This window comes from Fundulus heteroclitus, chromosome 2 (assembly GCF_011125445.2).
Source record: "Fundulus heteroclitus isolate FHET01 chromosome 2, MU-UCD_Fhet_4.1, whole genome shotgun sequence".
Taxonomy (NCBI): domain Eukaryota; kingdom Metazoa; phylum Chordata; class Actinopteri; order Cyprinodontiformes; family Fundulidae; genus Fundulus; species Fundulus heteroclitus.
Window position 1 is genome coordinate 19,431,952 of NC_046362.1, and position 15,634 is coordinate 19,447,585.

At 40.7% G+C, this 15,634-nt stretch overlaps 1 protein-coding gene across 2 annotated transcripts in view; it reads right to left on the reverse strand.

Annotated features, from left to right (window-relative positions):
• The window catches only part of mctp2a (multiple C2 domains, transmembrane 2a), a 55,442-nt gene that overhangs the window by 19,994 nt on the left and 19,814 nt on the right, over nucleotides 1–15,634 (reverse strand). The window lies entirely within an intron of this gene.

Below are 15,634 nucleotides of genomic sequence, written 5' to 3' on the forward strand. Positions count from 1 at the left end.
TAATCTGTATAGAAGTGAATCTGTAAGCATCTGTAGGCGTTTGTGAGAATGCGTTTGCATATGTAAGGTTTATCCAGTTGAAAGATGCATAATAGTAGTTTTAATGTGAGCTAAAGGTTTCAGTTAAACCTTAATTTGAGGACAAAGTAACTGTTTTTGCCACAATCACAGATTTTACAGAGAGATTGGAATCAGTTAAAACCAACTGGTTTAGATAAAGAAAAATCAGTAAAGAACACTGGGTCAGGTGCATCCCAGCACTTGACTTTACGCAAAACATTGACTGTACTGCTACGTTGAGCCAACACTGCGCAGTCCAGCCTCAAAGAGCTTGAGGGTGGAGAATAGAAACAATATGTTTTAGTTAAGCTCAGGACAGGACAAGAAGCTCTGAGGCCTTCGGGCTTCAGCAGCAGGCCTCTAAACGGCAGACTGAGCCTGTCATAGCAACAACACAGAGTCCATGTATTTTGCTCTGGGGGCCACTCTACCTACTGCCAGACCAGGCCTAGGTTCAAGCAGCCACCAGGGAAATGTGCAGTATGAGTAATACAGACAACACCGTGGCCCACTGCCCAAGGCTTCACCACTGTACTGTTTATTATCCCTGAGTACAACCTGTGAAATGGTTGGTGAACCCACCATCAGGCAGGAACACAGTGGGATTCCCACTATGCAAGAAAGTGGACAATGTGAACAATATGTTTTAGCTAATAGGAGCTCATTTGAATTACGTATACAGCAAATAACTAGAGCCGGTGAGGGACAAAGAAGGTAAACAATGAATATGCATGATGTGCAGAGATAGCTGCACTACATCTCCTCTGCGTTATGAATAACTTACGTCATGCGTTGTCACCTCAGTTCCCATGAGGCAATCCTAAAACGCCTCTACCCTCACCCCAGAGTAATTCTGCTGGCTTGTGGACAGGTAGCTTGTCATATTCCCAGTATTCTTATACAAAAAAAAAAAAAAAGCAGAAAGAAAGAGGGGGGGAGGTGTGCCTGGAAACTGACATGAGCCCAGCAGGAACGGTGAACCTCCTTGCCCTCCCTGCAAAAGCAGCTACATTAACCACTAAAGTCTAATTGCTTGGTCTCTGTCTTCCTGCGCAAGTCAACAGAGGGAGCCAATTCATTTCTGCCCAGGGAGCCAGCAGAGAGAATCTGTCATAGGTATTCATAATCGCCCACTAATGCAAATTTCTACTCGCAGTGTTCTGGCTCAGTGGAGGAGATAAAAGCACGCAGAAATACAATGCTTTGTGTCTAAACCGAGAGCCTAAATGAAGGGAATAGACCGAAACTGTCAGAAATATCTTCTCAATTCCTCCCTCACAGTGTGTTGAACCGAGGTGGTCGGGATTAACATGCTTTATTTTAAATGAACAGAAACATCTGGGAAAAACCTCACATTATCCTTCAGTCAGGAGCGAGGACAGACTTTGCCGTCAGACATCCCGCAGTAATGAGTAGAGGCAGGACTACACTGTCCACCTGTCTCCTTGTATTCTACGATGTCTCTGTGAAAGTGAGACAGAGCTAATTCCTCTGAAAGTAGTTTGTGTTTTGGTTAAACACAGCTGAGTCCCTAAAGGACATGGTAAACAAAATGTAGCCTTAAAAAGGAAATTTGTGTTTAAAAAAAAAAAAAGTCAAAAGAAGGGCTTTCTTTGCAGGTAAGAAAGGGATGCATTTTCATTTGTCAACCAACAAGGTAAAGCCTTGAGTACTTTCAGCACTACACTACTCTGATCATTTAAGAAGGTTAAAAGGTGTATTGTTTTTAAAACGCTGTGTAATATTATGCAGATTTATGAAACAAAATTATAAATTTCAAGTGTTAATTTTTAGTAATTGTTATGATTAAGGCTTGCAGCTTTAAAAAAAGGCCAAAATTAGATTTCTCAGAATACTACACAATTACAGAACACATTTTATAAAACAATAATGTCATAATTGCCATCTGGAAGACTTGCATGATGGAGTATCCGGGCCATTTTAGATGTACATGGAGGGGTACATTTCCGACAAAAAAAAATCATACATGTCTATATTAATTTCACATATTTACAAGAATAAAAATTCATCCATTTAACACATTTTTTATGATAATTCCCTGATGTCAAAAAGTTGTAAATGTGAGAAAAAGATCACTTTCTGATTGAAGGCATAAATTAACTATATCAAAACTAGGATATTATCTGTTATTGTAGTCAGAAATTTGTAAGAAAAACATAAAAGTTTTTCAGATGTGTTCTGAGGTAATAAAGTCAGACATTTGCAACTATAAGTGCCAGAAATCTTTTAAAGTTTAAGTGGTAACTCTAGATATTTTCTCAAGTCTAAGTGGTACATCCGGACTCTTTTCCTCTATAAGAACAACATCTCCTGGGTGCAGACTCGATGCAGACATGTTGCAGCTTCTTCTTCACCGTCTGAGGCGTTTGTCTTCCGCAAACCGATGTAACACCTTTTCCCGCTCAAGGCGAGTCTGCACCCGGGAGATGTTGTTCAGATACAAGAAAAGAGCCCGGATGTACCACTTACGCTTTGGAAAATTTCCAGATGCACATCTCCTAAATTTACCACTTCGATTTTAGTGGACTTCTGGCCTTATTTGTTGCAAATGTTTGAATTTAAAATCTCGGTAAACTTCTGTATTTAAAATATCAGAGAATGGCTTTAACATTGTACATGTCAACCAACAAGGTTTGATTTGAATTTTCCTTTAACCATGGAAAAATCCCCTTTTTTCCTGTGACCCCAGAGCAAATCCATGTTTATTTTAGTTGGCAAATCTAGAAATTTGGGAGTTTTTTTTTGGCAGAAATCTACTATTCTATGGCCATTTTCTTTCTTTGGTATTCAAAGGCTGGAAGATTTGATAATTTGTCCAGTAAACAGTAAACGAGACCCTGAAAAAGGGAGTTAAGCCACCAAAAGGGTAATTCTTAAAGAATATTGCTGTTTAGGGTGCTGTTTAGAAGCATGTTAATGGAAAATTGAAAGTTAGGATAACACGTGGTAGAAGAAAGTGCACAGCCAGCCAGCCAGCCAGCAGGGATAAATGCAGCTTTGGGAGGATTATGAAGCAAGGATCATTCAAGAGTTTGGGTGAGATTCACAAGACATGGACTGCAGCTGGAGCCAGTGCTTCATGAGCTCCACACACAAATGCATCTAGGACATGGGGTACAAGTGAGACCTTCCTTGTGTAAGGCCAGATCAGATGGGTCCTCCCTGGGTAGGAAAATAGGACTGGACAGTTGCTCAGCGCATTTGGTTTTAAAATTCAAGTCCCAGAATCTGGAGGTGTCTGGAGTGACGGGGCACAGAATCTAGATTGCTTGAAGTCCTGAGTGAAGTTTCCGCAGACATAAGGACTGGAGGAGCCATGTCATCCGCTGGTATGGTTCCAATGTGTTTTATCAACTTCAAAAGGAGATGCTCATTTTTGAGAAGAACTTGGCACTTGTCCAAACTGCCTAAAGTACCAACAGCTGCTTTAATGACCATGGCTCATGTGTTTGACTGGTCATCAAACTGGCCTGACGTGCCCCCACGAAAACCTGTTGGTGTAAGAGAGACACCAAACCCAACAATCGCGACTACCTGAAGGCTACTATTAGAGAAATATGGGTTTTATTGACACCTCAGTAGAGCCACGGGCTGGCCATCTGAATACCACACTGTGTCAATGCAGTAATTCATGCAAAAGGAGACCCAACCAAGTATTAACGGCACATAATGTACATTAGCATGCTTCTCAGTAGGCTAACATCACTGCATTCAACTTTTTTTTTACGTTTTTTTTTTTTTTTTTTTTTTTTCCCCATCAGTTTCATGTGATATTTTACTTTTTCCGGAAAACTGAGTTGAGATTTCTTCAACTGTAAACGATAATTATCAAAATTAATGTGAACACCTAAAATATATCACTCTGCGCGTAATTTATCATATTTGAGTTGTATTCTTGACTTAACCGCCGCACATTTAGATCAACAGAAGACGGCAAAAGAGGTAGAAATTAATGATGCATCCATGTATTTTGGTTTACACAGAAAATTAGCTAACAAGCGCTTGTAATTGAAGTGTTGGTATGTGTGTCTGGGAGGAGCGTTTCTAATGTAGGAAACCTCCCTTGGCAAACACCATTTAGCTGAAAAATGTCTGTATGATTATGCAAAGGGTGCCTAGGGGGGTAAGAAAAAAAACAGAGAATGAATTAATAAAAACTATTAACACACGGGGGAGGAGATGATGGAGATGTACTCTCCTTAGCCACCTGTAAGCGCTCGGGAAAGGGGCTGACCCCGGGCAGAGCGTCTCTGCCAGGAGGGGTTAAGAACGGCCTGACAGGTTTGTTTTATGGCGCCATTAATATGATTTCACTAAATGCGTCCTGCGCCTTCTCATGCAGATCCCCTGGCCAGCAGAATCCAGCACCTAATAATAAAGCACTCAGCGATTAAAAGTGTGAATAAAATAACTTAAAGCTGAGCAAGCATGGCAGCTCCCACCACCCACACGCTCCCAGGAGAGGGGAGAAGGGATCGCAGCGGTAACAAAGGGACAGAGACACCTTCCATAAAAAGTTTCCACCATTCTGTAAATTGATTAACAAGGGGTGGCCCCGATCTACGAACCGAAACCACCGACTGCCAGACTCCGGCGCTGCCAAGCCTTCTCATTTTACACTATAGCCGACGAGCTGTAAAAAAAATAGGCATCACATCAGCACAACACAAATAAGGCTGTTGATGAGCCAGAGAAGTGCAATGCCACAGTGCATACCTCCCTATCATTACATTACGTGTTAAAAGAGAGAAAAAAAAATCCACTATGTTTTTGTGTGGCACATTAGAAAAAAAAAAAAAAAAAAAAAAACACCCTGATTTTTTCACTACGTACCAACCCGAAAACACAAAAGATTTAATCTCGTCTCTGTCCTCACTATTTCTCTTCAGTTGCACTCCACTTGGAAAGCTAAACAAAGCGAGGAGAGTGCCAGCCAGCATTATGAGGGTCAGTCATGGGGGCTGTGGACGCTTGCCAGATTACGTGAACGCGGACTGAAAGAGTTTAAGACTGACTAAAGGCTGCAGGGTTTGTGTCTGAATGTGTGTGCTCGTCTTTGTGAGTGTGAGACAGACTGAATTTGTTTTCATTTTTCTGGAGTGCACCATGTAGAAATAAGAACTTTGTGAATACAAAGAGGAAAGATATTTAAATGAATATATCAAACATTCAATAAATGATATCCTGTAAAGTAGCAAATGTAATAATGCGGTTAGAAGTAGTTACTACATACATTAAAACCAAAAGTGGATATCTAAAACTGAAAAGAACAATTATTCCTTGTGCTGCTAAAATAATGTTAATAATTACTCGTCATAATAATGTCACTGCTACTACATATGTATGCCATTTTAATGTAATAGCCTTAAGTAAAATTAGAAACATTATATTTTGTAGCAGTTTTCAAGTAACTATGATTACTGCATATAATATCTGTTTTGCTTTCTGCACTTTATAGAGTAACAAATGTAAAACAACTTGATATTAACTAGTTAATAATTCAGTATATCTACTTGGGTAGTTAGCCTGAAGTCAAACTGCCTAACAGGAAAGCCATAATTATTCATACATCTGGAAGATTTAAATTTAAAATTACTTTCAATGAAAACTTTTGCTTCTGATAAGAAATGAACACTAGAAAGATGAATATAAGTGTAGCATCAATTTTTGAAAAAGAAAAGGTATTTTTATTTGTGTTTTTAATTGGATTTACAATTATTTATTTATACTACTCTCAATATTCAATGAGAATATTTTAATGGCTATTACTGAAACCTTTATGATTGCTGTACAGTTTTGTTTCACATGTTTCTGTGTGTTTTGACGTTATATTTTCTTTGGTAAAGTTCTGCAGGTCTTGGATCTTGGAAAGCTTCCTTGCCATCATTTTAATCTTTAGCTCCTTCCACAGACTCTAAATTTGGTTCAAGTCAAGACTAGCTGCGCCACTCCAACTTGTTAAAATTACTTCCATTAAAAAAAATTAAAAATTAAAAAAAATTATAATAATAAAAATTTAGTCAAATCAAATATAAGTTTAAACCACAATTTGATTTTATGAGTAACTTTGGGTTAACATATAGCTTTTCAACTTCCCTTTTCAAAGAGCAAGACCTTTATTAGGGTGATCAGCATCAGTTATTACGTTTTCCTGCCCAGACTATATATATATTTTCAAGAAAATATCTCCAAACAGCCAGGTTTGTCTTTCATGTAAGCAAGAGAAATGTGTAGAAGTCTTCTTTCAGCCAGCTCACCGGCAGAGTGCAGCCACAAGTGGGCCAGGGAAGTGGGTTGTGTTGTTACTCTTTACTACATGCAGCTGGAGAAAACCAAGGCACTCTGGCACCTCATTAAACGGACAAAATCACAAGTACAGCATGATATTTTTTTGTGTTTTTGAATCCAAGATTTTTATCTATTGCTATTTCAACCTAGACTGACAATCCCACAGCTTCACAGTTTTAACACAAAAAGGTTTGACAAAAATATGTATAATATTCTAATAGCTGTCAGTTAAAATAAAAAAGCATCGACTAATATTTTAACTGCATAGCTAAAATTAAATATTAATTATACCAGTTATAGTAGTGTTATCTATAATATGTATTTAATGTTATTTCTTTATTTTTTACACATATTTTAGCAAAAATATAAAATAAACATCTGTTAAATTTAGTAGCAGTTTTCAAGTTCTCATTGCATAGAGTATCATGGCTATTTTTGCAATTTAAAACTTTATAGATTACCAGTGGAAGCATAATAAAGGCAAGACTACCTGGTTTATCGGTCACTGGGAGCTTTAAAACTATAGGAGGCACTCCTTGAGTTTTCACACCATCACCATCTGGGTTCTTCATGACTGGAAATATTTCAAACAGCTGAAAGAAGCTGAAAGAAGGCATAATCTTGTTGCCTTCTGTTAGCCAGTTGAGTGGCAATGTCCTGCAATATGTGGGGGGAGGGTTAGCAATACCATCTACTCAGCCAACTAAAACTCTGGTCATTCTCACACCTTCTCTGACATCAAATTAAAATTACTTTAAACCATCAGAAGATTATGGCAAAAATATTTTTGCTTGCTGTGTTTCTTAATGCTAATAATGACTATCATTATTGGAACAATGTTCCCATGATCATTTAAAAAAAAAAAAAAATTGTTCTAAAACCTGATAGATTAGTTGGGCTTTAAAACAGAATGGTATTAAAAGACTCCGGGGTGGCTGAAATCCTGCTTTTATTTTTCTGTTTGAGCTGAAACAGAGTCTGCATGAGAGGGTTGATGCTGGGGACAGGAGCGGCAGGCTTTAAAGTAGCTGTAAATGCAGAGCAATGAGACATGTAATTTGTGTTGAGCTCGGGCCAGTGTGTGTGTGTGTGTGTGTGTGTGTGTGTTTGTGTGTGTGTTCTGGGGGTGGGGGTGGGGGGGCTTTCAAGGGGTGTCAGAGTCAGAGGAAGCGCAGATAAGATTTCTCTCCGGGGCAGGTACAGAGAGCATGTGTGTGTGGATATGTGTGGGGAGTCGCAGCGCTCTGAGCCAACGCTGAATAAATATTTCACATACGGTCAGCTCATGTCTTATCAACTGAAAGAGAAGAACAGAAAGAGGAAGAGCAGGTGAAACAGAGAGCACTCACTGGAAACAGAGAGCATCTCCAGCGAGGTTGTTTGAAAGTGGGATGAAATAACTATTCTATCACATTTAAGGAAAACAACCGCTTTCTAACATGTACAAGCTGCAAATATTCCATGAATAGTTATCCACAACAAAAATGTGTATATTCACAGCATGAGCAACGAAATCAGACTTTATAATCAACATTTTTTTGTTTTTTAAGTCGCAAACGCAACATTCCTTTCAGCAAAAAACGACAGGCAAACTCCATAGCTTCAAAGTGCTCCCGCACAGTCCAGACCAACACTGATAGCTCTTTATTAAAGCACTGAAGAGGAGCAGCTGTGCGAGGCAAAGCATTAGCATTTGCTCACAGGCCCAAGCTCTGGTTGTCGTCTCCCTGCCTGTCTGACACATGAAGAGCGCCAGTAGTGCGGGGCTGGAGCGGGGCAGTCGGTATGGGCCCCCGTGGTGCCTGTCAGTGGTGGCTACACTGACCCCGCACTCCGGCACTGGCCACCAGTGTTTAATCCGTGTCGGGAGCGTTAACACTGAGCGACCTCCTGGGTGACAGATCTGCCATGCGAGCCTTTCCCCCTGAGGAGGTGGGGAGTAGGGCAGAGGGAGGTGGCGGCAAAGTGGGAGTTTGGGAGGGGGTTCGGGGAGTGGCACGGACTCTCCCTGTCAGCTCGGCTCGCACACGTTAACGCGTCGGGGCCAAGACGGGCCTTGGAGCAGCAACACACACACACACACACACACACACACACACGCACGGAAGTGGACAGGTCGCTGCCTCAGCTGCACGGAGAGGTGTCCTCTGTGAGCAGGAAGGTGGCTGGTATGTTAAAGGCAGACATTATAAAACAACGCACACGATGGGGGTCAAACACAGAGCACGCTTCAACCAGGCTCAAAACAAGCCGAATACAAAATAAGACACAATAGAGTCACAGACACAGCAACACATTTAATCATATTTAAAAGAAACGATTTGGTTATTTTACGCCCCCAGCAAATTGAGAATGCTTAAAAAACATGGTATGAAATAAAGACAGGAATAACATAACTAAATAAAGAATACAAGCCTTTTAATAGAAGTGATTACCCCTATTAATGTATAGCCAGCTTTTAAAATAAACTTTTCTATCATCCAGTCTCTGTGGTTTAAAAGGTCTTTACAATGAGATGACAGAGATGTAAAGTTTTCTTTGGCTGTATGGAGGACATAACAGGGCCACACGTCTCTCTCACGTGTTGCTGAACACTGCCCGTCAGCTGGCTGAAAGCAGGCTGTTACACGTCACACTTGCTTGCAAAACAGAGAAATTCAGATTTCTGGAACTGTTTGTAATGCTATTCATTATTACACTCGCCTATAAGTGACTAAGTAGCAAGCTAATAGCAATTTATAGTCCCAGTGTTGGTTCATAAATAGCAGACCGATGGAAACCTGGTATATTGTGCAAAATAAGGACTTGAATACTACTACTCAATTAAACACGTTTATTCTAGAACTTTGCTTAAGTACAGGTACTGTCTACGCTATTCCAGTCAAAATAAAACAATTACAATAATTAATGTTATACCATGTCAGCACTGACAAATTATATTTTTCCAACTTTAGATAAAAGCACATTTAATCAGGCTGTGGGTTTTTGCTTGAAATTCCTGCATAAATACTGTAAAAGTTTTACTGTTATTTACCCATTAGTTTGCCAGCTAATTGGTAAGTGATTGGAATTGGCCAATTCTTTTCTTGAACTGCACTGATTGGTCATCAGCAGCTTAAATACAGAATAAAAATCAGAACTTTTATTCATAATTTCTTGAAAACTAAGAACTTAGTAAATGAACGTACCCTCCAACCAGCGGGCCCATTTTGTTTAGAGTTTTGTCAAGTTCAGGCACATATGCTTTGATAATCTTGTTGTTCCATCACTTTGTGTTGGGTTGAAAACTACTACATCCATATTCAACCTACAGCACATTTTTTGCTTTTTATGTTTGATACTTCCAAGGAAAGATGAAAAACTAATATGGGCAATTTCTAACTTTAAGATAATTGGGAAATTTGTATCGGACAGAAAAAAAAAACAGATCAGTGCATTTCTAGTTGTCAAAGTGTGTGAGCGAGTTATTTGTTAATACCACTAATAGGGTGAAATATTGTGTGGATATACACTGCATTCAGCTAGCCTCAAGAGCTCTCAACTTACATCTATTTGCAAAGAGCCTGAATAATACTGTTTTAAATCAAGACAAATTGTTGAGGAGTTCAACATATTCTCATTTAATAATTCATAGCTTTCAGACTAGAAAAAAAAAAAACAAGCAATTCTGCATCATTTTTTCCCCCCTACTAGACACGTTCCCACTGCGCAGCCTGTGAAAACTCCCACAACCATGACAAAGGAGAGCGTAACCCCCGAGAGACTGAAGGAACCCACTCCTCCAAGGCCTTCAAACTTTTCCAAACAGAAAGAAAACAGATACAAAGCGGAAACAAGGAGACAATTCACAGACTCCATGTCCTCTCGCTGTTCTCACAAAAAGGCTCGGCCCACACTGCAATGCAGCAAAAACCACAAAAGGGAACGGACCGAACGCTCAAAATCTCTCCGTTTCAACGGACAGTGTTAACAAGGACGATTCTGGCAACTCCGACCACGGCCTTGATCTCGGCCTTGGGTGGTGTTCTGCCTAATAGACCCCGACCGCAGCCGACTCCGCGCAGGTGGTCTCCCGAGACCTCTGCAGCCTGATCTGACCGTGTGCCTGCCCTCATCTGGGGAGACTCGCGAGTCTTTCGGCACCCGCTGCAGCTGCCAGGCGTGTTTACAGCTGCGTCGCATCAAACATTCATCAAATGCCATCTTTACGGCGTGTGATGTGAGGCAATCAGCATTTCACAGGCTGTCAAATGATGTCTAAACCACTTGCTACCTTGCGGTGTCAAAAAGAAACACTCACAGAAGGTGTACAGGTTTCTTTTTAGTCCAACTCCTGACAGATGAGCTACCAGATATGTTAAAATATTCATTCTGACTAAATACTTAAAGCAGTTTAATGACAGCAAATCTCAAAAATTAGCTTTTAAGTGGAAATGATCCCCGGTTTTTTAACCACTTTTCACTTCATCAAAAATCAAAATTGTTCCAAGTTCTGAGGCAGATTAATTTGGCTGGCTAATACTCACTTATTTAGGTGTTTTTCATCTTTTTAAGGGGGGGTAAGGAAGAAGAAACATGTGTCTCCTGTAGTGCACATAATGGAGGATTTCTCTCCAAAGTTGTTCCCACGAATGGCTCCTGTTAGGGAGAAGTAACTGACCTGATCTCTTCACCGGCCTGGGGTTTGGTGTTTCCAGCAGTGCTGTAGCACCATCTACAGGCAGCAGGCCGGTGTGCGGCGGAGAACTCTGGGTGACCCCTTTCCTGCAGTCGCTGCTGATGTATAGCACATTTATCTCGCTCAGTCTTAGCGAAAAGCACATCTAAAAGGCGGTTATTTTATGTAGAGTTTTAGCTGTCACATTTTTCTCTCTCGCGGAGAAGGAAACACGCTGTTGTCAAAACCCTTGAAAAGTGGAGATCTTCAGCTCATTACTGCGGCATAAACAAGGAGAGGGAGAGAAGTAAAAGAAGAAAAATAAACATGCACGATTCCTTGTTTATATTTCCATCCGCTGATGAAATTGTTTACAAAGATTTGCCGGAAACTTTGTTTAAATGCTTTTTTTAATTTTTTTTATTACATTACCTAATTAGAGATACTATTTTAGAACTTCAACCCACCAGTGAAAAAAATAAATAAAAATCAAGGCAACTTTAAGCAGTCAAACCGAGCGACCTGCACTCACAAACAGCAAATATTTTCACTGCTAAACAAAACTACATAATAGCAGGATAAAACCAAGTAACATCCAGATTTTTTTTCCTTGCATAAGAGAATTATCTCCACATTTAAACATAAACCCTTCACTTAACATAAACCACGTCAGTGATCCCTGATGCAAAATTTTAATACCTTACACCCTGACAATCGTTTCATAATGCATGCAAGAGTCGGGATAAACAGGGCAGTGCTGCGTGATACATGCTGCGAGGAGGTCAGAAGATTGGCCTGTGGGACTGAGTGAAATAATGGCTAAGTATTCCTGGTAAAGCACTACGTGAGCATCCCACAGTGTCGAGGAGGGAAAAAAAGAAAATCACAGCAGTGTTAATGCATTACAGTATATATATATATACACACATTACAATACATTATTAATCATGCAGGCTGGCCAATCCTACCCTTTTACGTATATATATATATATATATATATATATATATATATATATATATATATATATATATATATATATATATATATATATATATATATATATATATATATATATATATATATATATATAGTATAAAGGGTAGGATTGGCCAGCCTGCATGATTAATAATGTATCGTAATGTATATTAAAGCTAGACCCACCACTGCCGCGTTTGCTGCTCTGAGGAGCCCTGCGCTGCCTGCCTGTGGAAAAGAGCAGACACCGGTGGCATAATTACGCACATCTGAGAGGCAAGCAGAGGCCATCTGTCAATGTCTGAATCAGTTACCTTATTACCACTGCCTAAAGATATAAAGATAGGAGTGGGAGCTGCTTTCATTAGAGCGCACGATGGCATGCTGCTTTAGACGGCTCCAAAACACTAACCTAATTGGAAATGATGACTCGGAGGAGGAGAGGCGACTGCACGGTTGACGCCCTAGGAGTGGGCAGGGGCACAACTGTGGGAAAGTGGCACGGCACCGGCCTTGTAATAACAGTCAGACGAGACCTCGCTGCTGCCCTTGCCGACTCGTGGGTGGCGGCATACGTTCTGTTACGATATCTACATGCGATTTGCATCTTTTACTATGCGTATTGCCAGTCGAGGATATGATAAATAATTGTCGGAGAACTTTGCACACAGTGAACTTTCAGTCTGCCGATAAGTGGCTGATGAATAACTGAGGCAGTTTCACTCGGAGCAACTCTCACCAATCACCTTCGACACTTTGACTGTGATGAGGAGGGCTTTGAGTACTCAAATCTGTACTCTGACTCCTCTTTCACTGTCGACTTTTTTCGGCTTTTCAACAGCTGTTTGTAGTTGAGCGGTAGATATGGGCCAGCCTGAGAATATAACAATGTGGTCAGTCAAACTCAGTTTAGTAAAAACACTATGGGCGCATTGTATCACGGTATTCATTTTAATCTGTGTTAATACTATGAACCATTTTAAAACAGATTTATAAAATGGTCAAAGGGCCTTTAATCAAAATGCGGTAGCAAAAATGATGTAACTTGTGCAAATAAAATGTCAAACTACTGTTATGTTGATACAGTGCAATGAAATGCAATAAATTCTAGATGTAGCAGTTATCAAGAGTCAGAATATTAAATCAATTAGCGTTCCTGCTCTTTATCTATTAACAGTTTAAATGTTTTGATTATCTGATTAGTTTAAGTCTGTAGTAAGCTCCTAACAGAGGAGACACTCAAAGCTTGCAAACTGAAGTGTTAAGACAGTTTTATAATAGCAAGAGTGATAGGTGGCACTTACTAAGTCTCCACACAAGGACCGGCCATTTTTGTTTTGCATCCAGAAATATTTAAAAACAGCCAAATTGAACTTTCTTATAAACGCATAGTGGCCTTCATTCAGTCAGCTGAACGGCGGGGCATAGCAACAGGTGGGGGAGGGGGTAGACTTTGTTAATCTACACTATATACAGCCAGAGAGATCATGAGCGACTCCAGCACGTTCCCTGGCATGTCCTTTAAAAATGACAATGATGGAAGAAGGAGTGGTTTATATATGGTCATTTTTAGTTTAATACAGAAAGTTAAACAAAAACAGAAAAAAAAATATCAGAATTTAGAAGTAGCTTCCATGTGCTTATTGCACAACATATTATCCCCTTTTCCCGTTCTGCTGTTTTTAGAGTAACAGAGGTATAACATGCAGATGTTTCTGGTTAATTAGCATCTTGGCAATCAGCGGTAGAGCCTGTGGTCGGCAGCTAAAGAAACATGCAAATTGTAGATTGGAAGTTTTAGTTTTAAAGGAGTGGAAAAGCACTGCAGCACAGACCACACAATATATTGAAACAAAAACTGGACATATTGACCTTTAATGACCTCTATACATCTGGCACGAATCTTATCGGTCGTTCTATTATTCAGGGATCACCATTGCAAGTCATTACTACATGTATACAAACTTGGTGGTTTTTACGCCAGGTGCCCTTCCTCACAGAACAAACCTGAGTTCCCGGTATCAAAGACAAAGACTTAGCCAGCTACAACACCACTGAGGAACCTCTGTCCCCTTTATTAGCAAAAACAAGAAGATACGAGCAAAAACAAGAGGTTTTCCAGCACGAACGAGTGCAAACATTAACAATCTGTCAGATTTGAAGAACTTGGGAGACACGATTCAGAAGCTAGCGTGCATAAAGCTTATGACTTGCTATTTGTAGTGTTGGATCAGTAATGGCTGGTGTTTTGTCCATATCCCAGCCATGACTGCCCTCGACTTTTAGAATTTCTCTTTCAAGTATGTTGAATTTATCTTGCCAGAAAGGGAACTATGTACCTTCTTTCAGCCATACCACAGGCAGTGCACAGCAACATGTCGGGGAGGGGGAGTGAGAGCTACTCTGTGCTTCATTCGGGAGGAGAACACTTCGGTCATTACGGCGGCGTCTCTGAAAACTCATTTAAAGAACAGCAATATACGTGTTCTGAAACCATAACTTCTTAAAAACCTTGATACCTCACGCTTACTGAGCACTTAAAGTCCAACTGTACTGCATTGATAATGATGAAAATGCTACCTTTGAGTCTTTTCCTTCTGTCTAAAAACCTCTGTTTGCACGGTGAAACCCTAACAGCAGCAGGTGGAGTGGAAGTGGAAATGAGAGATTATAGTGTTTTACAGCACGCACGCCTCGCCTGCGGAGGATCTAATTATAGGCGGAGAAAGAAGGACCCATCCCGCTGACCTGTCACCTGTCGGACCGCAATCCAACCCGCATCCAAGCCTGTCCGTCTGCCTCCGAGTCCCCAGCTATCTGCCCCCCCCCCCCCCCCACACTCTCTCTCTGAGCTGTCTTCCTCTTTGAGCTCCAACTTTCTTTTCCAGATAGCAGCCTGCCTCCCACACTCTATCCTTACACAATTGCCCGCATTGTTCTCCATCTTCCTGTCTGTGTGTCCGCCTGTCTGTCTGTGTGCCGCGCTGTTCTAAAGGCTGTGATACACTGAGCCCGGCCGGTGCCTGAGGGGATTTGCACCTCGGTATCAGTGAGCAGGGCTTATAGAATACACCAGGTATGAATTGCATGTCATCCTGAGACGGCGCAGACAGAAGAAAGGCGGTAAAAGGAGAGTTTCTTCACACACCCTGTCTGTGACCGCTTCCTCACCCTGACACGGTGCTGGCAGGGCTTTCATGGCAATTGTACACTCTTAATCATGACATTACATGCACTGTGCTCTGGGAGATTCACTAGGTGCTTTAAGATTATTTAAGCTTAGGACCTAAGATCACATACCCTCATTAAAAACAGCTAAACAGAGACATTTAAACAAGGTTTAAACCTCAGAGTCAGACTGTCACTACTCCAACAAAGGAAGCTCAGGCTGTGATCCCCCTTACACCATCCCCTGGGTTAGAAGGCTTTGCGAAGAAGTCAGATGCACAAACGCCCAAACCCCACCCTTTCAAATATACTCTAATGTCATCAGGACCGAAGGAAAGCCAAGTGGGGTTTGATTCAAAGGATAAATCACATCTATTGCATACGCACGGAGAAAATAAAACAGAGAGCCAACGTTGTGGGTTTTTTTTTTTTTTCATGGGAAAAAGACTGTCAGAGAGAAAATG